General features: G+C 42.4%; 1 protein-coding gene across 3 annotated transcripts in view; it reads right to left on the bottom strand.

The window, feature by feature from the left end:
• Nucleotides 1–21,014, bottom strand: part of BAZ2B (bromodomain adjacent to zinc finger domain 2B) — a 325,819-nt gene that overhangs the window by 265,336 nt on the left and 39,469 nt on the right. Inside the window, exons 3-4 of one of the 3 annotated variants that reach the window (XM_079781879.1) lie at nucleotides 12,819–12,920; nucleotides 8,018–8,102 (exon numbers count right to left, since the gene is read on the bottom strand). The exons of 1 other annotated variant lie outside the window; for it this stretch is intronic. The gene's annotated coding sequence lies outside the window, so the exon portion shown is untranslated. The remainder of the gene's footprint in view (nucleotides 1–8,017; nucleotides 8,103–12,818; nucleotides 12,921–21,014) is intronic. One more of the 3 variants, XM_079781880.1, reaches the window with a different exon arrangement.

Genomic DNA, 21,014 nt, shown 5'->3' with positions numbered 1-21,014 from the left:
TGGGCTGGAAAAGGTTTGGCTACATCAGAAAGCAGGTCTAATTAAGCAAGTTTATTCTATATATATAAAAGGCTAAGTTGACTTGCACATGTGCGATACATATAAAGCTCTCGCTGGCACAAATCACACGTGTGTGTTTTGATCTGTCATTGTTGATCGTGAATTTGGTTGACATTTCTAGTATAGAGAAAGGGTGAATAGCGATATTAAAATATTTCTTCTAATTAATTTCCTTTCAATGTGCATAAATCCATGCACTGGGCCATTAGTTGGTATATAAAAATGCCATAGATTTCTGGGTGTTAATTTTGTATCCTGCTACATTGCCGAATTCATTTATTAAGTCTAATAATTTTTTGATAGAGTCTTTAGGGTTTTCTACGTAGAGTATCATGTCATCTGTGAATAATGACAGTTTTACGTCTTCTTTTCCAATTTGGATACCTTTTATTTCTTCTTGTCTAATCACTATGGCTGGCACTTCCAATAATATGTCGAACAGGAGTGGCAAAAGTGGGCATCCCTGTCTTGTTCCTATTTTTAGGTTAAATGGTTTTAGTTTTTACCCATTGTGTATATGTTGGCTGTAGGTTTGTCATATAAGGCTTTTATTATGTTGAGGTATGATCCCTCTATTCCCACTTTGCTGAGGGTTTTTATCAGGAAAGGGTGTTGGATTTTGGTCAAATGCTTTTTCTGCATCAATTGATATGACTTTGTGATTTTTATCTCTCAATTTGTTTATGTGATTGATCACTTTTTTTTTATTCTTTTGTCCTTTTAAAAAAATTTATATATATATATATATATATGCCTAAGCAACCATATTACCAGAACCAGTAGTCACTATGATGCACACCGACCACCAGGGGACAGACGCTCAACACAGGAGCTGCCCCCTAGTGGTAAATGTGCTCCCACAGCCGGCAGGCCCCTGTCGTCCCTGATAGCCGGCCAGGCCTAGTGACCCCACCCATGCATGAATTTCGTGCACTGGGCCTCTAGTGTGTGTGTGTGTGTGTGTGTGTGTGTGTGTGTGTGTAAAATTTTATTGATTTCAGAGAGAAAAAGAGAGAGATAGGGAGATAGAAACATCAATGATGAGAATCATTGATTGGCTACCTCCTGCATACCCCCTACTGGGGGAGATCGAGCCCGCAACCCTGGCATGTGCCCTTGGCTGGAATTGAACCTGGGACCCTTTAGTCTACAGGCCAACGCTTTATCCACTGAGCTGAACCAGCTATGGTTGTATCACTTTTATTGATTTGCGGATATTGTACCATCCTTGCATCCATGGAATAAATCCCACTTGGTTATGGTGTATGATCTTTCTAATGTAATACTGGATCTGATTTGCTAGAATATTGTTGAGGACTTTGGCATCTATGTTCATGAGGGATATTGGCCTGTAATTCTCTTTCTTTGTATTGTCTTTATCTGGTTTTGGGATTAGGGTAAAGCTGGCTTCATAGAAAGAGCTTGGAAGTGTTCCTTCCTCTTGAATTTTTTGCAATAGTCTGAGATGGATAGGCTTTAGTTCTTCTTTGAATGTTTGGTAAAACTCCCCTGTACCCGGGCTTTTGTTTGCTGGAAGTTTTTTGATGACTGCTTCAATTTCCTCCTTAGTTATTGGCCTATTGAGATTTTTTGATTCTTCCTAATTGAGTTTTGGAAGGTCATATTTTTCTAGGACTGTGTCCATTTCCTCTAGGTTAGTTTGTTGGAATAGAGTTGTTCCTAGTATTTTTTTTTTTTTTACAATCCCTTGTATTTCTGTAGGGTCTGTTATTTTGCCTCTTTTATTTCTGATTTTGTTTATTTGGGTCCTTTCTCTTTGCTTCTTAGTGAGTCTGGCTAGAGGTTCATCAATCTTGTCTATCCTTTCAAAGAATCAGCTCTTGGTTTCATTGATCTTTTGTATTTTTTTTTCTCTATGTAATTTTTTCTGCTCTGATCTTTATTATCTTCTTCCTTCTGCTCACTCTGGACTTTTTTGTTGCTCTCTTTCTAATTCTTTAAGTTGTAGAGTTAGAGAAATTATTACCAATTTTTCTTGTTTTTTGAGGTAGGCCTGTAATGCTATGAACTTCCCTCTCAGGACTGCTTTATAAGTCATTTAATGGGATTATCAGAATCAACTGAAAGAACTTTTTCAAAATGTACATACCCAGAGCCAATATCCAGAGATTCACTAGGTCTGGGGTAGGACTTAGTTCCTCTTTTTTCTTTTTTTTTTTAAGTCTGACAATGCCTTGATAAACACTCATGATTAAGGACACTATTCTAAGCACAAGCTCTTTATAAAATTCATTTGGAACTTAAAAATCAGAAAAAGGCCGAAAACTCTGAAAAAGACGAGTGTTGGGCGTGGTGGGTGTCCATCATGCCAGATGTTAAAATATGCTATAAAGCCTTTATACTTTAACATTTGGTATTGGCATGTGAATAAAAGACCAATAGACTACAATAGAAAATTGAGAAATTGACCCAAGTGCATATAGAAATTTAACATAAATAAAAGCTATATTTCAAAGAAGTGAGGAAGAGATGGACTCTTCCTTTTTAATACATGGTGGGATAACTAGGTAGTCATAAGGAAAAATGAATTTGAATCTGTTCCAAGAATAAATTTCAAAGAGACCAGATATTTGAATATAAAAATTTGAATCATACAAGTACTAAGATAAATTATGGGTCAATTCTATAATTGGAGAGTAGGGAAATTTTTTCTAGTAATGGTAAAAACTAAATGCAATAAAGTGAAATATTGATAATTCTCAATATCTGAAAATGAAAAGCTGTTGTATGGCCAAAAAATAATATAAAACATACCGCAAGCAAAGTATGAAGTCAAATGAGAAACTGTGAAAAAATATTTATAATTTATATAAGAGACATGTAATACCTTAAATATAAAGATTTCCTAAAAGAGAATAAAAGATCAACACCCTGATAGAAAAATGGCAAGAGATGAACAGATATTTTACAGAAAAAGAAATGCAAATGCATTTTAAATACACAAACATTCTCAATCTTGCTCATAAGAGAAATGCAAATTAAGAATCACTGAGATACTAATTTTTACCCAACAAATAGGCAAAAATCCAGAAGTTTTTCAACACACCCTGTCATTGAGGCACTTTTGAAGAAAAGTGGAACTCTCATATATTGCTTTTTGGAGTAAAAAATGGAAAACCCAACAAGAGAGAATTTGACAGTATTTAGTAAAGTTACATATGCATTTATTTTTCAACTAGCAAATCTCACTTCCAAGAATCTGACCAACACTAAAAAATATATAAAATAGGTATATAAGAAGTTATTCATTGAAGCATTGTTGGTTATAGCAAAAGTTTGGAAATACCCAAGTTTCCTTTGTAGGAAAATGGGTGAATTAGTTTGGTACACATACACAGTGGAGAACTATACAAGTATTAACAAGGAATGAAGAATGTAAGTACTATACAGTCAAGCCCAGTATATATTGTTAAATAAAAGGAAGATGGAGATTCCCGGCTAGTTTGGGTCAGTGGTTGAGTGTCGATCTATGAACCAGGAGGTCACAGTTCAATTCCTGGGCAGGGCATTTGCCTGGGTTGTGGACTTGATCCCCAGTGGGGGGCATGCAGGAGGCATATGTATATATGTATATACTATACTAGAGGCCCAGCACATGAAATTCGTGCATGGGGGATGTCCCTCAGCCCAGCCTGCACACTCTCCAATCTGGGACCCCTTGAGGAATGTCCGACCACCCCTTTAGGCCCGATCCCACTGGGGTGGTCGGACATCCCTCTCACAATCCAGGACTGCTGGCTCCCAACTGCCCTCCCCTGCAGGCCTGGTCCCCCCCAACTTCTCTCCCCTGCAGGCCTGGTCCCCCCCAACTGGCCTACCCTGCTAGCCTGGTCTCCCCCAACTGCCCTCCTCTGCTGGCGCGGTCACCCCTAACTGCCCTCCCTGCTGGCCTGATCGCCCACAACTGCCCTCCCCTGTAGGCCTGGTCCCCCGCAACTGCCCTCCCCTGCAGGCGTGGTCCCCCCCCCCCCAACTGCCATCCCCTGCTGACCTGGTCTCCCCCAACTGCCCTCCCCTGCAGGCCTGGGTCCCCCCCAACTGTCCTCCACTGCAGGCTGGGTTCCCCCCACCACTGCCCTCCACTGCATGTCTGGTCCCCCCCAACTGCTCTCCCCTGCAGGCCTGGCCCCCCCCAAATGCCCTCCTCTGCAGTCCTGGTCCCCCCCAACTGCCCTTCCCTGCAGTCCTGGTCCCCCCCAACTGCCCTCCCCTGCAGTCCTGGTCCCCCCAAACTGCCCTCCCCTGCAGGCCTGGTCCCCCCTAACTGCCCTTCCCTGCAGGCCTTGGTCCCCCCCAACTGCCCTCCCTTGCTGGCCTGGTCTCCCCCAACTGCCCTCCTCTGCAGGCCTGGGTCCCCCCCAACTGTCCTCCACTGCAGGCTGGGTTCCCCCCACCACTGCCCTCCACTGCATGTCTGGTCCCCCCCAACTGCTCTCCCCTGCAGGCCTGGCCCCCCCCAAATGCCCTCCTCTGCAGTCCTGGTCCCCCCCAACTGCCCTTCCCTGCAGTCCTGGTCCCCCCCAACTGCCCTCCCCTGCAGGCCTGGTCCCCCCTAACTGCCCTTCCCTGCAGGCCTTGGTCCCCCCCAACTGCCCTCCCTTGCTGGCCTGGTCTCCCCCAACTGCCCTCCTCTGCCGGCCTGGTCACCCCCAACTGCCCTCCCCTGCTGGCCTGGTCACCCCTAACTTCCCACAACTATCCTCCCCTGCAGGCCATCTTGTGGTGGCCATCTTGTGTCCACCTGGGGGCAGCCATCTTTGACCACATGGGGGCGGCCATCTTGTGTCTTGGGTGTGACGGTCAATTTGTATATTACTTTTATTAGATAGGATACACATGTATATACTATAAAGGATATACTGTTGAAATAACTGTGCATGTTCTTTTTAAAAATTGTATTAAATGTCACTTGGAATATTCTTCTTTATATAATATATATTTATATTATATGTTTATATACATATTTTATATATATACAGCCAAATCATTCATCATTGATGTTTCTATCTCTCTCTCCCTCTCCCTTCATCTCTGAAATCAATAAAAAAATTATTTTTTTAAAAAGGTGGAGAAAAACATTAATAGTATGCTTTCATTCATCTGCATACTTGCCTAATTTTTTAAATCAAAGGAAAATTCAAAGCCTTAAAAAAAAAAGCCATGGTTCTAGCCAGGTTGGCTCAGTGGATAGAGCATCTGCCTGTGGACTGAAGGGTTCCGGGTTCAATTCTGGATTGCAGGCTCCATCCTGCAACCCAGAATTGCAGGGGGCATGCAGGAGGCAGCCAATCAATGATTCTCTCATCATTGATGTTTCTCTCTCTCTCTCCCTCTCCCTTCCTCTCTGAAATCAATATAAAAATACATTCACACACACACACACACACACACACACACACACACACACACACACACACACACCTGGCCAGTGTAGCTCAGTTGGTTGGGTGTGGTACTGTGCACTTAAGGGTTGCCAGTTTGATTCCGGGTCCAGGCAAGAGCCAGGATTATAGGCTCTACCTCTGGTGGGGGGCATGCAGGAGGCAGCTGATCAATGTGTTTCTCTCACATCAATGTTTCTCTCTCCCTCTTCCTTCCTCTCTCTCTAATAATCAATAAAAAAATATTTTTTAAAAAAACTTTAAAAATAAACAAAACCATTACCTATAAGGAGAAAGAAAACAGGGTGGTAAAGATAAAATAGTAGGAAGATTTCTCATGAAACTCATTTTATATAATATATATATATATATATATATATATATATATGTGTGTGTGTGTGTGTGTGTGTGTGTATGTGTAATATAAATATACATAAAGTTGGAACCATATAAAATCATTTGCATAATTATAAAACAAATTTAATATTAAAAATGCCATAAAAATGAAAGCTAAATAAAATAAATAAACTTAATTATATATGGAGTTGCTGGCATAACTATTCAGAGAAGAATATTCCAAGTGACATTTAACACAATTTTTAAAAAGAACATGCACAGTTATTTCAACAGTATATCCTTTATAGTATATACACTAAGAAAAAGAAATTTAAAGTCAGAACAACAAAACAGGAACTTAAATTATCCCTAATCAAATTTTTATGGTATTGATTGGTAGTGGTGTAATTTTGTTGCATGTATAGTATGAGAAAAAGAAAATAACTTGGTGTTTTTGGAAGTCAATTTTACTATGGGACAAAAAAGAAACATAAAATCAATGTTACATAAAAACACTGTGATCCTGAATTTGAACTGGGTATAGCAGAATGAACATTTTATATTTAAAAATATCTATTTCTTCATTTAGCCCACTGTAAATGCCAAAAAAAGGGTGGGGGAATCATCGCAATAACAAGAAGCAGACATCTGTGTACCCAGATTATGGTCGCTAAACACCGTTTGTCTTTGAAAAGAATTCCTGAAGCAAAGGCTGAGTCCAGGTTTGGGACAGGAAATGTCCAAAATAAGCCTAGAATATTCTATCACACCATTAAGTGTGAAAACTATCAAAGGTTATTGGGGTCACATTGAGAACCTATTTGAAGAGGCCAAATTGAAGTGGCTCCTACTGGTCAAAGATGAATAACTACAATGGAATGAAATATAATAAATATATCTTAATATATGAGTTCGTAATAAGATTTAGAAAAATTCACTGTTCATCTCTGAAGGATACTATGAAATAATCTTATTATTTTGAAAACTGGTAAAGAAAATAAATTAAGAATGTATTCAACATTTCCTATCCAATATGCCTTAGGTTACCTAATTTGAAATTATGTTTGTATGTACATATATATATGTTTATATGTATATGTGTGTTCTATATAGTATATATACATATATCTTAAGATTTCAAATTAATGTTTCTTTTTTTTTTAAATAATTTTTAAAATGTTACTGATCTATACTAACAGTTATTGTGATCAAGTGTACAATTTGTTTATTCCAAGGCAGACAAAACAAAGAAGGAATATGATACCATTCTCCTTATCTATCTCTATATATAAAAAGCCAGTGACCAGAACACCAGAACGACCGGAACCACCGGTCGCTATGATGCCCACTGCGGCCAGCACACCTGCCCAATCGGCCAGCTAACCTCCCATGGCCCCTCCCCCCAGCTGTTCTGCCCCTGATCAGCCTCTCCCACTCAGATTGAGGGTGGGGTGGCTGGCCAACCACCCCCCGCAGCCCCCCCCCGGCTGGCCCCGCCCCTGATTGCCCCCCCTACTCCAATAGGGGGCAGGGCCAGCCAGCCAACCTTCTGCAGCCCCACCCCCTGGCCAGCCCCACCCCCAATGGGCCTCCACCACCCTGATCAGCCTGTGGCCCCTCCTTCCAGCCAGCTCCGTCCCCAGCCAACCACCCTTGGCCCCTCCCCCAGGCTGCTGGCCCCCGATCAACCCCCCCACCCCACAGCCCCTTTCCCGACGGGCCATCTGGCCAACCTCCCACTGTTTCCTCCTCCCGACAGGCCCGGCCCCAATCCGCCAATTAGGGCGAGGCCGGCTGGACCCCACCTGTGCATGAATTTGTGCATTGGGCCTCTAGTCTAATAAATAAGACATACCAAATCAATAAAACAAACTTAAAACATTAGAGTAACATATCAAAGTTTTTTCAAGTAATTGTATTGCAACTGTATAGACATCATTTTTACGGTCTTTTGCATAGCAAGCCTCCATGAAAATGAGGGGCAATAATCTATAATAATAAAAGCATAACATGCTAATTAGACAGGATGTCCTTTCTGGACATCCTTCCTTCTGGACAAAGCCGCAGTGGGTGGGGGCCATGGCAGAGGCGGCAGAGGCCCTGGCCACGGTGGGTAGGGGCCGGGGCCAAGGCCCTTGCACGAATTTCGTGCATCGGGTCTCTAGTAATGAATATATTTAACTTGATTGAGTTAACTCCATTACCAGACTGTTGCTCACCCAAGGCAATCTTATACAGCTGTGTAGATCATACACAGCACCACTCCATGGACAGAAATATACTGAGTCCGGGTCATATCAGTTCCTGAAAGTCAAAAGTTAAATTTTCAGAAATTTTACAAGCTGGTTATTAAACACAGTCATTCCCATAAACAAATATTTTTAAATTTAAATAAAATATATTAAAAACAAATAAATACATGAAACTTATACATTTTATTATGCTTTACTATCATCTATGCACTTGAAGTTATTTATATCCATTGTACTAGTATGGCAAAACAAAACTATACAGTATTTAGTTGTATGCTACTGCCTGTTTCTTCCCAACATTGTGATCAGTGATGTCACATTGGTAGCTTGAAAGACGACTGTGGGAATGTTTACACGTTGGAAATTGGCAAATACTACACATCAAGGCATAACTTAATGTTTTGTCAATAGTCTAGACTATTAGGAAAGTGATGGGAAAATGTTAATGCAAATTGAAATAGCACAAAAAATGGGAAAAGAAAAATTTTCCAATTTTTGAAAACTATTAACAAATTATCAAGAAGTCATATCAATGATGAAAATTTTTTTTATTTACATAAGAAAGCATACATTTGCCCTATCTGGTTTGGCTCAGGGAATTAGAGCGTTGGCCTGTGGACTGAAGGGTCCCAGGTTCAATTCTGGTCAAGAGCACATGCCCCGGTAGGGGGCGTGCAAGAGGCAGCATATCAATGATTCTTATCATTGATGTTTCTATGTCTCTCTCCCTCTCCCTTTCTCTCTGAAATCCATAAAAATATATATTAAACAAAGAAAGTATACATTTTTGTTACCAGAAAGATATTTACCTGCACACCTCTGCTGTTGGGGAGAACCACAATCACTAGCCCGTGAGTAGTGGTGCACAGTCAAATTTAGAGATGTTAACACCCCCAAATATTTGACACAATGTGATAAATACTCTAATGGAGGAATTCAAAGTAAAATGTATGCACATTAGAGAAACTGATTATTTTTACTGGGTGGAGATGGGGGAAGGAGAACTCACATGATAATTTGTGAAAAGGTCCATGTCTTAGTGATTAGGCCTTGTTTGCACTGTAGTCTGTCTTTAATGTATTATTTTCAGCATTACACTTTGTAATAATTTAGCCCTGAATTACAGTTTCAAGCTATTCAATGTACTGACACATGCCATTTTGGAAAACCCTCAGAAACCAAAGAAATGGTCTTTTTTAGGGTCATAAAGAAATATTTTTATCTCATATCTGATTTCAAAAATTCATACCCAACCAAGATGGCTACAGCCACTGAGAGCGGGAGGGTTTCCGTGGTAACAAAAGAAGCCAAGCTTCCAGGCCTCCTGTTGCCGGCCTAAGCCTCCACTCAAGGCTACAAAGTTTCAATTATAGAAGGTGAATTAACTCCAACAGAAATCGCTGCTGGCCATGGAGCGAGCAGCAGGCTTGGCTTTGCTCTAGGCTACAAAGTTTCAATTGTAGAAGGTAAATAAATTCCAGATACCAGGGCCTCCTCTTAGGTTGCCAGGGGGCATGGCCGGCCTGCAAACCACCACAGGCCCCTCGCTCAGGCCGCCCCACACCCCAAGGGAACCCCCACCCTTCAGGGCAAACCAGTCAGCCCCCACCCATGCACCAGGCCTCTATCCTATCTAATAAAAGAGTAATATGCAGATTGACCATCACTGCAACACACAATATAGCTGCCCCCATGTGGTCAAAGATCCTGCCCCCATGTGGACACAAGATGGTCACCACAAGATGGCCAGCAGGGGAGGGCAGTTGGGAGGCACCAGGCCTGCAAGGGAGGGCAGTTGGAGGCGATCAACCCTGCAGGGGAGGGCAGTTAGGGGTGACCAGGCCGGCAGAGGAGGGAAGTTGGGGGCAAACAGGCTGGCTGGGGAGCAGTTAGGCATCCATCAGGCTAACAGCAGAGTGGTTAGGGGGTGATCAGGCTGGCAGGCAGGTGATCAGTTGGGAGCCAGCAGTCCTGGATTGTGAGAGGGATGTCCGACTGCCCGTTTAGGCCCGATCCCACTGGGCAGTTGGACATCCCTCGAGGGGTCCCAGATTGGAGAGGGTGCAGGCTGGGCTGAGGGACACCCCCACTCCACGCACGAATTTCGTGCACCGGGCCTCTAGTCAATAATAATTTTAAATATAAATGAATTAAATGCCCTAATCAAAAGACATAGGGTAGCTGAGTGGATAAGAAAACATGACCCATATATCGGCTGTCTACAGGAAACCCATCTTAGAACAAAGGACTCACATAGACTGATGGTGAAGGGATGGAAAAAGGTTTTTCAGGTGAATGCAAATGAAAAAAAAGCTGGGTAACAATACTTATATTTGACAAATTAGACCTAAAAGTGAAGGCCATCACAAGAGGTAAGGAAGGCCACTTCATAATACTAAAGGGAGCAATTCAACAAGAAGATATAACTATGGGAAACATATATGCACCCAATGCAGGAGCACCCAAATACATAAAAAAATCTTCTGGAGGATATCAAGGGAGAGATTGACAGCAATACAGTCATAGTAGGGGACTGTAATACCTCACTAACACCACTGGACAAATCCTCTAAACAAAAAATCAGCAAAGAAACATCAATCCTAAATGACTCACTAGATCAGATGGAATTAATTGACATCTTCAGAACATTCCACCCCAAAGCCACAGAATATACATTCTTCTCAAGTGCACATGGGTCATTTTCAAAAATAGACCACATATTGAGCATAGGCAAAGTCTCTTCAAATTCAAGAAGATAGAAATCATATCAAGCATCTTCTCAGATCACAATGGCAAAAAAAAACTAGAAATCAACTATAATAAAAACAATAAAAAAACCAAATACCTGGAGGCTAAATAGCATGTTATTAAACAAAGACTGGGTTATCAAAGAGATCAAAGAAGAAATAAAAAGCATCATGGCAACAAATGACAATGAAAACACAACAATCCAAAATCTATGGGACACACAGCAAAAGGAGTTTTGAGAGGGAACTTCATAGCTCTGCAGGCCTATCTAAAAAAACAAGAAAAGATGGTAATAAATTATGTAACCCTACAACTCAAAAGAGTTAGAAAGAGAGCAACAAGAAAAGCCCAGTGTAAGCAGAAGGAAGGAAATAATAAAGATCAGAGTGGAGATAAATGACAGAGAGAGCAAAAAAAACAAAACAAAAACACAAACAAAAAACAAAAGGTCAACAATACCAAGAGCTGGTTCTTTGAAAGGATAAACAAGATTGATGAACCTCTAGCCAGGCTCACCAAGAAGCAAAGAGAGAGAGAGAGGACCCAAATAAACAAAATCAGATATGAAAGAGGCAAAGTAACAACGGATCCCACAGAAATACAAATGATTATGTAAAAATACTATGAACAACTCTATTTCAACAAAATTGACAACCTAGATGAAATGGACATATTCTTAGAAAAATACAAGCTCCCAAAACTCAATCAAAAAGAATACACAAAAAAACCTGAATAGGCCGATAACTACCGAAGAAATTGAAGCAGTGATAAAAAATCTTTCAGCAAACAAGCCCTGGTCTGGATGGCATTACAGGGGAGTTCTACCAAACATTCAAAGAAGAACTAAAACCTATCCTCCTCAGACTATTCCAAAAAATTCAAAAGGAAGGCACACTTCCAAGCTTTTTCTATGAAGCCAGCATTACCCTAATTCCAAAACCAGATAAAGACACCACAAAAAAAGAGAACTACAGGCCAATATCCTTAATGAACATAGATGCTAAAATACTCAACAAAATTATAGCAAACTGGATCCAGCATTACATTAGAAAGATCATACACCATGACCAAGTGGGATTTATTCCAGGAATGCAAGGCTGGTACAATATCCATCAGTACATAGTTTGGTCTTCTTTTTTTTTTTTTATCTACTTCCTCTGCCTTTTAATTGTAATGTTTAGTTCTTAATGATTTAATACAATTATCATTACTGGATTTTATTCAACCATTTTTTGTTGTTGTTCTCTCTGCTGTTAGTTACTACTGTTCCTTCTTTTGTGTCTTTTAAAATTTAAATAATTTTTAGTATTTCATTTTATTATTACTACTGGCTTATGAGCTACACCTCTTTGTATTTTTTGTTAGTGATTTTTGTAAGGAATATAATATGCATCTCTAATCTTTCAGAATTCAACCAGAATACCTTTTCATGTAAAATATAAACATCTCACAAGCACATAGGTCTCTTTAATCACCACCCCCCCAACACACACCATACTTTGTTATAGTTTTGAATATTTCCTAGTAGTTTTATATATTTACTAGAGGCCCGGTGCATGAAATTCATGCACTGAGTGGGTCCCCCAGCCTGGCCTGTACCCTCTCACAGTGCGGGAGCCCCGTGATCAATCGCCCCAAAGAGGTAGGCCCTGCCCACCCATCTGGGGCTCCTCAATGGATTGCCCCAAAGAGGCAGGCCGGAGCTGCGCGACCCCCGGGCTTGCCGAGCGAAGCCACAGGACCCGCCTCTGCGCTGCACACGCAGCATCAAGTCCCTGCCCACCCGCGTGCACCCCCTGCACACGCAGCCTCCTGGTGATTGCTTGTTATGGCGTGAGGGTGTCACGGCTTGAGGGCGTCACGACAACATAGGCTTTTATTAATAGGATTTTATTATACATTTATATATTACATCTGCATACATTGAAAACACCAAGGGCAATGTTGTAATTTTATTTTAAACATCCATGTCCTTTTAAAGAGCTTAAAAATACTTTTTAATTTTTATCCAGATACTTACCATTTCTTATTCTCTTCAGTTGCTCCTGAATATCCAAGTTTTCTGTAATATTATTTCTTTTCCCTTTGAAGAACTATCATCACCATTTCTTGTAGTACAGTTCTGCTGGAGACAAATTTCTCTTAGTTTTCCATTAATAAAATTATCTTAATTTTGCCATCATTTCTGAAGAATATTTTCATGGGACACAGAATTTTGAGCTGACCAATTTTACTGTTTTAGCTTTAAAGTCTGGCTGCTATGATTTCTGATGAAAAATCTGTTGGCATTTGAATCATTGTCCTTTTGTATGTAGAGCATCACTTTTCTCCTGTCTGCCTTCGTGATTTTCTCTTTATCTTAGGGTTTCATATTATAATGTGTCTAGGTATAGTTTTCATCAAATAGTCCTCATGGTTCTAAACTGCACTTTAGCATGCCTCATCCCTTGATTTTCTGTTATATCCAATATATCAGTCCTCTAATTCTGGCCCTCCCTTACTATATACTTTCTTCACTCATCAGCTGTCAATGTTGGAATGGCCAGAACTACTGATTTACAAGTTTATATTTTATCATTCAGTTGAGACATTAGAGCTCCTTAGCAATACAGTAATTCTCTCAGAGGACCATTCCAAGTAAAAGCATGCATGCATTAAGAGAGAAAATACATAGCAACACACTACAAAAGACATTAAAAACTAGCTTCCTTCTAGAAGACACGATGTCAAATTCTTGTTAAAGTTTATAATATTTTTAAATAAGTTTCCACTTTAAGAAGTAAAAGTTTCCACTTTTAGAAGCAGAGAACAGATCAGATAAGATAATTATACTTTTAGGGGTGATTTTACCAATTACACAAAAGAGAATTGTCCAGTCTTTCTGAAGTTTTCAGAGGTCTACTGAGTCAGTGAACATGAACTCTTTTTCTCAGAAGTACTCAAGATATTGGTCAAACTAGTAGAAGCAAAGTGTTCACATATTCTTAGTAAAGAATCTGATATACTTATGATACCGAGATCAAAGACCAGAAATGCTTATGCTAGTTGCCTTTCAGCATGTATTTTCCCTGCTAATGGCCACTTCTCAGGGATATATAGTTTATAAACATATGAGTAAGTCCTTTTATAAAACAACTAATATATTTAATATGGTTAAACTACTCTTACAATGGTTCTCTCGTTAGCTGCCCAAGTATATAGTCATGCTGTCAGACTTCAGAGAGAACTGAAAATTCTTCAATTCATGTTCATTTCAGGAACCCTACTCCTCTGTTGTTTTTTCGTTTTGCATATATTGTTAACATGGTATAGTCGACAGTATTTAACTTTCCATATAAGTAAACATTCAAGATTTTTGTATATAAGGAATAGTGCTCTAGTGGCAAGAAAATAGTAATTTTGCTTAAAAAGACTTCTCATACTCATGTCTTAACTGGTTTGGCTCAGTGGATAGAGTGTCAGCCTGCGGACTGAGGGGTCCCAGGTTAGATTCCAGTCAAGGGCATGTACCTTGGTTATGGGCACATCCCCAGTAGGAGGTGTGCAGGAGGCAGCTGATTGATGTTTCTCTCTCATCGATGTTTCTAACTCTCTATCCCTCTCCCTTCCTCTCTGTAAAAAATTAATAAAATATATTTTTTTAAAAAGACTTCTCATAATCAATAGGAAAAAATAAAGATTTATGGAATTAAAAATAAAGATGAAATAGTATAACAATTATGAATATACTTAAGGATTATAATTTAACTAATTTATACTATCCTACTTGTTAAATACACCAATTGTAACCTTGTAATCACTAGTTCCAAGGGATCGCATTCTACATAAATAATCTTCAACCACTGTCAATACTGTCTACTTTTTCTTTCTTATAATTCTCTCAATTTGAAAAGATACACCATAAAAATAGAATTGTGTGGTTTTCATTAAAATATAAGAGATAGAAATTAGATAACACTGCATCTTGTGCAGCATCCTGGGTCCCTAGAATCCTTGTTGAAATACACAGTTGGCAGTGCTACTAACCAGAGTGAAGGTTTTCCAGGGATAAGCAGCACCTACTTTATTTTTTCTGGAGGAAGGGGACTGTAATGACTCCTCCCATTGCTTATTATTCTGGGGAGGTTTTGCCAGCTATCCTTATAAGTACACAGCATACACTTAGCATATTTCTGGGAGTTTATTAGGAGGCAGGTGAGTTACAGGTCAAACCCCAAGCTTTGTCTAAAAGCAGGCCACGAACTTCTTTGAAGGTTCCCTCAATATACTTGTAACCACATATTTAAGTTCTTATAGCAAACACTAGAGGCCTGGTGCGTGAAAATTCATGCACTGGAGGTGTGGTCCCTCAGCCCGGCCTGCCCCCTCTCACAGTCCGGGAGCCCTCAGGGGCGGGAGGCAACCAGGGGAAGGCGACGCGCCATCACAACCAACAGTTGGACATGCCTCTCGCAATGTTGTTGCTGCTGTTGCTCCATAGCATCTCTCTGTACTGTGGTTCATACTCGCCATGCTGGAGTTGCACCCCAGGTTCATGAAGTTCAAGGCCTGGCCCTAGGGGTTCAGGCCTCCCATTGCTTGCTGCTGCAGAGGGGCAGCAGGTCGTGGCCCGCTGGCTTGCATGGCGTTCAGATTCAGCAGGCTGGGCTAGAGCTGAAGGCCGGGCTGGCTGGCCACTTACTTGGCTGTGTGCTATTTGATGAGAGCTGCCATCGCTGAGGGGTTTGACTTGAGGATGTTGAGCATGTGTTGCTGCTGGGGAAGCTGGGAGACTTCAGGGTCTGCAGCAGGTCCTGCAGGGCACCTGGAGAGATGTTCTGAGGTGGCTGCACCTTGGGTCTGCATAGACATCAGGGGTCTGGGCGTGCCTCACATTGACTGTTGCTGGGGGATGGGTGCCGGCTGCCACTGCTGGGGCTTGGGCGGCAGAATAACAGGCCCACTGACTTGGTTGGGTCACATTCAGGCCCACGGTGGCCATCTGGCTCTCAGGGGCATACCGTTGTTGGTGCTCACCCAGTACAGATGCTGCTGCTGCTGTGCCTCACGTGTAATCTGCTGGGCACCTCCACTGCTGCAGGTGGGCCTGGGCGGGGGTTGGTGGGGCTGGCACCTTGTTAGTGGGCTTCCCAGTGCAAACTATGGTGGGGGGGCTGAGTTCTGGCCACGCTAGAGAAGCCAGCTAGTGACATGCTCACAGGTGAGGTCTGGGGCAGAGTCGGGGGCTGTGGTGTCCAGGGTGTGCTGGGATGCAGTGTGGGGGGCCAGGGTGGTGCTGAAGGAGGGGAAGGGAGACTCGGCTGAGGCACGGTGCAGGAGTTGATGGTGGCATCCACTGGCGCATGAGCTACGTGTGCTGCCGGCGGTGCTGTCTTCTGCTGGTGGAGCTTCTGCTTGATGTTGAGGTAGTAGGGAATGGGGCATGTGTTTTCTTGGCAGTGTTTGGCATGGTAGCAGCAAAGGGCCATGAACTGCTTGCACACTCCGCAACCTCCATTGGTCTTGCGCTGGCAGCCCTTGGTGTGCTGCACAACCCACCTCATCTCCTGGCAGGACGGCTGCGGGCAGTTGGCGTTGCGGTACTGGCGGGCATGCTTCAGGGACTGGATGCAGCACTGGATGGCCTGGTGCCGCCACTCCCAGAAGCTCCTGAACTGCGGCTCACCCGCCACCACTGCGGGAGCAGAGGCAGCCCCGCCTACACCGTTTCGGCTCCCCCTCCTCCTCCGCTCCGGCTCCCCTGCCTCCTCTGCTCTGGCTCCACAGCAGCGGTTACCACCTCCTCCCCAATGGCTCCCTTGGCAGTGGCAGCGCTGTTTCCTGAGCAACCAGCAGAGGAGCTCTCAGGACCCTCCTGCCTGGATTTGCCAAGAAACAGGCTGTTTTGGAGCCTTTTATTGTACTTGCCACGGCGACGAATCAAGCATTCTGCCAGGCCACTCACGCTGCCCGCTCTCAGCAGTCGCTCCCCCGGGACTAGAGGACTTTGGCGGGGCTGAGAGAACTGGGTGCCACTACCTTGTGGCTATGGGTGCCGACATATTTGTGATGGAGTGACAGTTAATTTGCATATTACCCTTTTATTAGATGGGACTAGAGGCCCGGTGCACGAAATTCGTGCACGGGGGTTTGTGTCCCTCAGCCCAGACTGCACCCTCTCCAATCTGGGACCCCTCGAGGGATGTCCCACTGCCCGTTTAGGCCTGATCCCGGTAGGGTAGGGCCTAAACGGGCAGTCGGATATCCCTCTCACAATCCAGGACTGCTGCTTCCCAACTGCTCACCTGCCTGCCTTCCTGATTGCCCCTAACTGCTTTTGCCTGCCAGTCTGATCACCCCCTAACCACTCCCCTACCAGCCTGATTGATGCATAACTGCTCTGCTAACAGCCTGTTTGCCCCTAACTGCCCTCCCCTGCAGGCTTGGTCACCTCTAACTGCCCTCTCCTACAGTCCTGGTCCCCCGCAACTGCTCTCCCCTGCGGGCCTGGGTCGCCCCCAACTGCCCTTCCCTGCAGGCCCGGTCTCCCCCAACTTCCCTCCTCTGCCGGACTGGTCACCCTTAACTGCCCTCCCCTGCAGGCTTGATCGCCCCCAACTGCCCTCCCTTGCAGGCCTGGTCCCTCCCAACTGGCCTGCCCTGCTGGCCATCTTGTGGCGGCCATCTTGTGTCCACATGGAGGCAGCCATCTTGTGTGTTGGAGTGATGGTCAATCTGCGTATTACTCTTTTATTAGATAGGATAGAGGCCTGGTGCATGGGTAGGGGCCAGCTGGTTTGCCCTGAAGGGTATCCCGGATCAGGGAGGGGGTTCCCTTGGGACATGGGGCCGCCTGGGCAAGGGGCCTGTGGTGGTTTGTAGGCCGGCCACGCCCCCTGGCTACCCAAGCAGAGGCCCTGGTATCTGAGATTTATTTATCTTCTATAATTGAAACTTTGTAGCCTTGAGCGGAGCCAAGCTTCCTGCTTGCTCTGTGGCCTCAGCCATTTTTGTTGAAGTTAATGATCCTTCTATAATTGAAACTTTGTAGTGGAGGCCAAGGCATGCCAGGGCTGTGGGAGCTTGGCTTCCTCCATCATGGGGGGCAACCCAAGCCTCCTGCTCTCTCCAGCTCCGTGGCTACCACCATTTTTGTTGGGATTTATTTATCTTCTATAATTGAAACTTTGTAGCCTTGAGTGGAGGCCTGGGCCGGCCAGGGTGTGCAGAAAGCTTGGCTTCCTCCATTCAAGCCTCCTGCTTGCTCCATGGCTGCAGCTATCTTGGTTGGGTTAATTTGCATACTTGCTCCTGATTGGCTGGTGGGTGTGGCTTGTGGGTGTAGCGGAGTGATGTTAATTTGCATATTAGTCTTCTATTAGATAGAATTCTAAGGATTAGCAAACCATTTCTCCAAAGTCCATTCCTTAATCCTCGGTGAGTTATTATTTAGCCAGTAGCCATGAGGTATACACGTTTGGTACATACATCGTCACTGTGCTGCATAATCTCTAATTTGGAATAATAGATTTCGATACATTTACAGGTATGACTTTACTGAGCACAATTTGTTCCTTTTGAACATCATCTTAAACTTAGAGCTTTTTACAAATTCAACTGGTTCCAGTTATTATAATCATGGTCTTTTTTTTTCATGTTTGAATTATCAAAATTTAGCCAAGAAAAGATCTTTGTCGGTACTTCCAGGCATCTTGGAGAGTATTCTTGCTTCTCACAATAATATTTTTCCTGACTGCAAACATGAAAGCAGTTTTCTCCAAAGAATTCTGGCTCATTTCAGTGGACAATGGTATTAACAGAAAGCCAACAAACAAGATATTTAAACTCCAATGGCTTTAGTTTCCTTTCTAAAATGAGTATTTTAGATCATACTGATAATCCAGGGCTCCTTGGAGAAATGGCTCATATTAAGGCTGAGAAAGAAAATGTACAAGACAAGCATAAAATATCTTGTAATGGAATAGAAAAAAGTGCTCAAAAAATGAGATACCAAGAAACAAATTTAACAAAAGAAGTATAAGACTTATATACCTGAAACAACAAATCATTGTTGAAAGAAATTAAAGAAGCTCTAAATAAATGGAAAAATATCCCATGTTCATGGCTTCAAATATTTAACATTAATAAAATGGCAATATTCCCCAAATTGATAGAGATTCAGCACAATTCCCATTCAACTCTGAGATACATCCCCCAACCCAGAAAGCTGATTCCAGTATTGATATGAAACCCACAAGGGAACTGAGAAAACCAAAACCATGCTGTAAAAAAAGAGAACAAGGTTGGAGGACTAACACTTCCAAAATTTGAAACTTACTACAAAGCAACAGTAATCAAGACAATGTGGTACTGGCATGAGGAAAGACATGCAGATCAATGAAAAGAATTTAAAAGACCAAAAATAAATACTAACATCTATAGTAAATTGATTTTTGACAAGAGTACCAAGATAATTCAATGGGAAAAGAAAAAATGGCACTGATAAAACTGGATATCCATATACAAAAGAATTAGTTGGACCTCTACCTCACACATACACAAAAATTAACTCAAAAATGGATCATGGACCTAAATAGAATAGCAGAAACTATAAAACTCCTAAAAGAAAACATAAGAGTAAATCCTCATGACCTTGGGTTAGGCAATGATTTCTTAGATATAACCACAAAAAGCACAAACATTAAAGAAAAAAAACAACAACATAAATTAAACCTCATTAAAATTAGAAACTTTTATGTTTCAAAGGAAGCAAACAAGAAAGTGAAAAGACAACTTACAAAGTAGAATAAAATATTTGCAAATAATATATCTAACAAGGGACTTTTGTCCAGAATATATAAAGAACTTACTGTTAAAAAAAAATAAAAATAGAGAAAGGATATAAATAGACATTTCTAAAAAAAAACAAAAACAAAAAAACATGTATAAATGACCAATAAGCACATGAACAGATGATCAATATCATAAGTTATTAGGGAAATCCAAATCAAAACCAGTAAGATATCATTTCACACCCACTAGGATAGCTAAAATAAAAATGGTAGTTAATAACAAGTTTTGGTGAAGATGTAGAGAAATGGGAGCCCTCATACATTGCTGGTGGGTAGATAAAATGGTACAGCTGCTTTAAAAACCAGTTTTCAATTCATTCATCAAAATGCTAAACATAAAGTTACCATGTGATCCAAAAATTCCACCTCAAGGTATATACCCAGAAGAATTAAAAACATATGCCCACACAAAATCATCTACATGAATGCTCATAGAAACACTAATCACAATAGCAAAAATATGGAAACACCTGTTCATCAAATGATGAACTGATAAACAAAATGGGGTATTATCAATACAATGCGATATTATTTGGTAATAAAATATAATGACATACCAATATTTGTTTCAATAAGGATGAACCTTGGAAACATTAAGTGAAAGAAACCACTAAAAAACAATAACATATGCTGCCCTGGCTGGTGTGCCTCAGTTGATTGGCCATCATCCAATGCATTGAAGGTTGTGGGTTTAATACCTGGTCAGGGTACATGCCTGGGTTGCTGGCTTGTTTCCTGGTAGGGAGCATGCAGGAGGCAGCCAGTCAATGTTTCACTCTCACATTGCTGTTTCTTTCCCTATCTCCTTTCCTCTTCCTCTGAAAAAAATCAGTCGGGCATCCCCCAAGGGCTCCCGGACTGCAAGAGGGCACAGGCCAGGCTGAAGGACCCCCCACCCCCGAGTGCACAAATGTCGTGCACTGGGCCTCTAGTCTATCTACACTAATAAAAGAGAAAAATGCTAATTGACCGTACCTTTGCTATGCCCACAGCCAATCAGAGCGAGTATGCTAATTAACCCAACAAAGATGGCGGTTAAGTTGCATACGCTGAGGGAGGGAGGAATGAAGACTTAAGAGAGCTTAGAAGGAAGAGGGAGGAAAAGCGGAAAGCAAGGTGGCTGCCAGAGGGAAAGCACGGCCGCAATGGCCGCCTCAATGGCTGTGGCGGGGGGCGGGGCGGGGCAGGGTGCAGCGGGCGGCAGCGGCAGTTGCGAGCGTGGCCGTGGTGGCCGCTTGCAGAAATCTTCCTGCAAACGGGCTCCTAGTATATATATATAAAAGCCTAAGCGACTGAACGACCGGTCAACCAGTCACTATGATGTGCACTGACCACCAGGGGGAAGATGCTCAATGCAGGAGCTGCCCCCTGGTGGTCAGTGCACT

Source organism: Cnephaeus nilssonii, assembly GCF_951640355.1.
Source record: "Cnephaeus nilssonii genome assembly, chromosome: 10".
NCBI lineage: Eukaryota > Metazoa > Chordata > Mammalia > Chiroptera > Vespertilionidae > Cnephaeus > Cnephaeus nilssonii.
The sequence above is the reverse complement of the archived record's forward strand: the minus strand, read 5'-3'. Positions and strand labels throughout refer to the sequence as shown.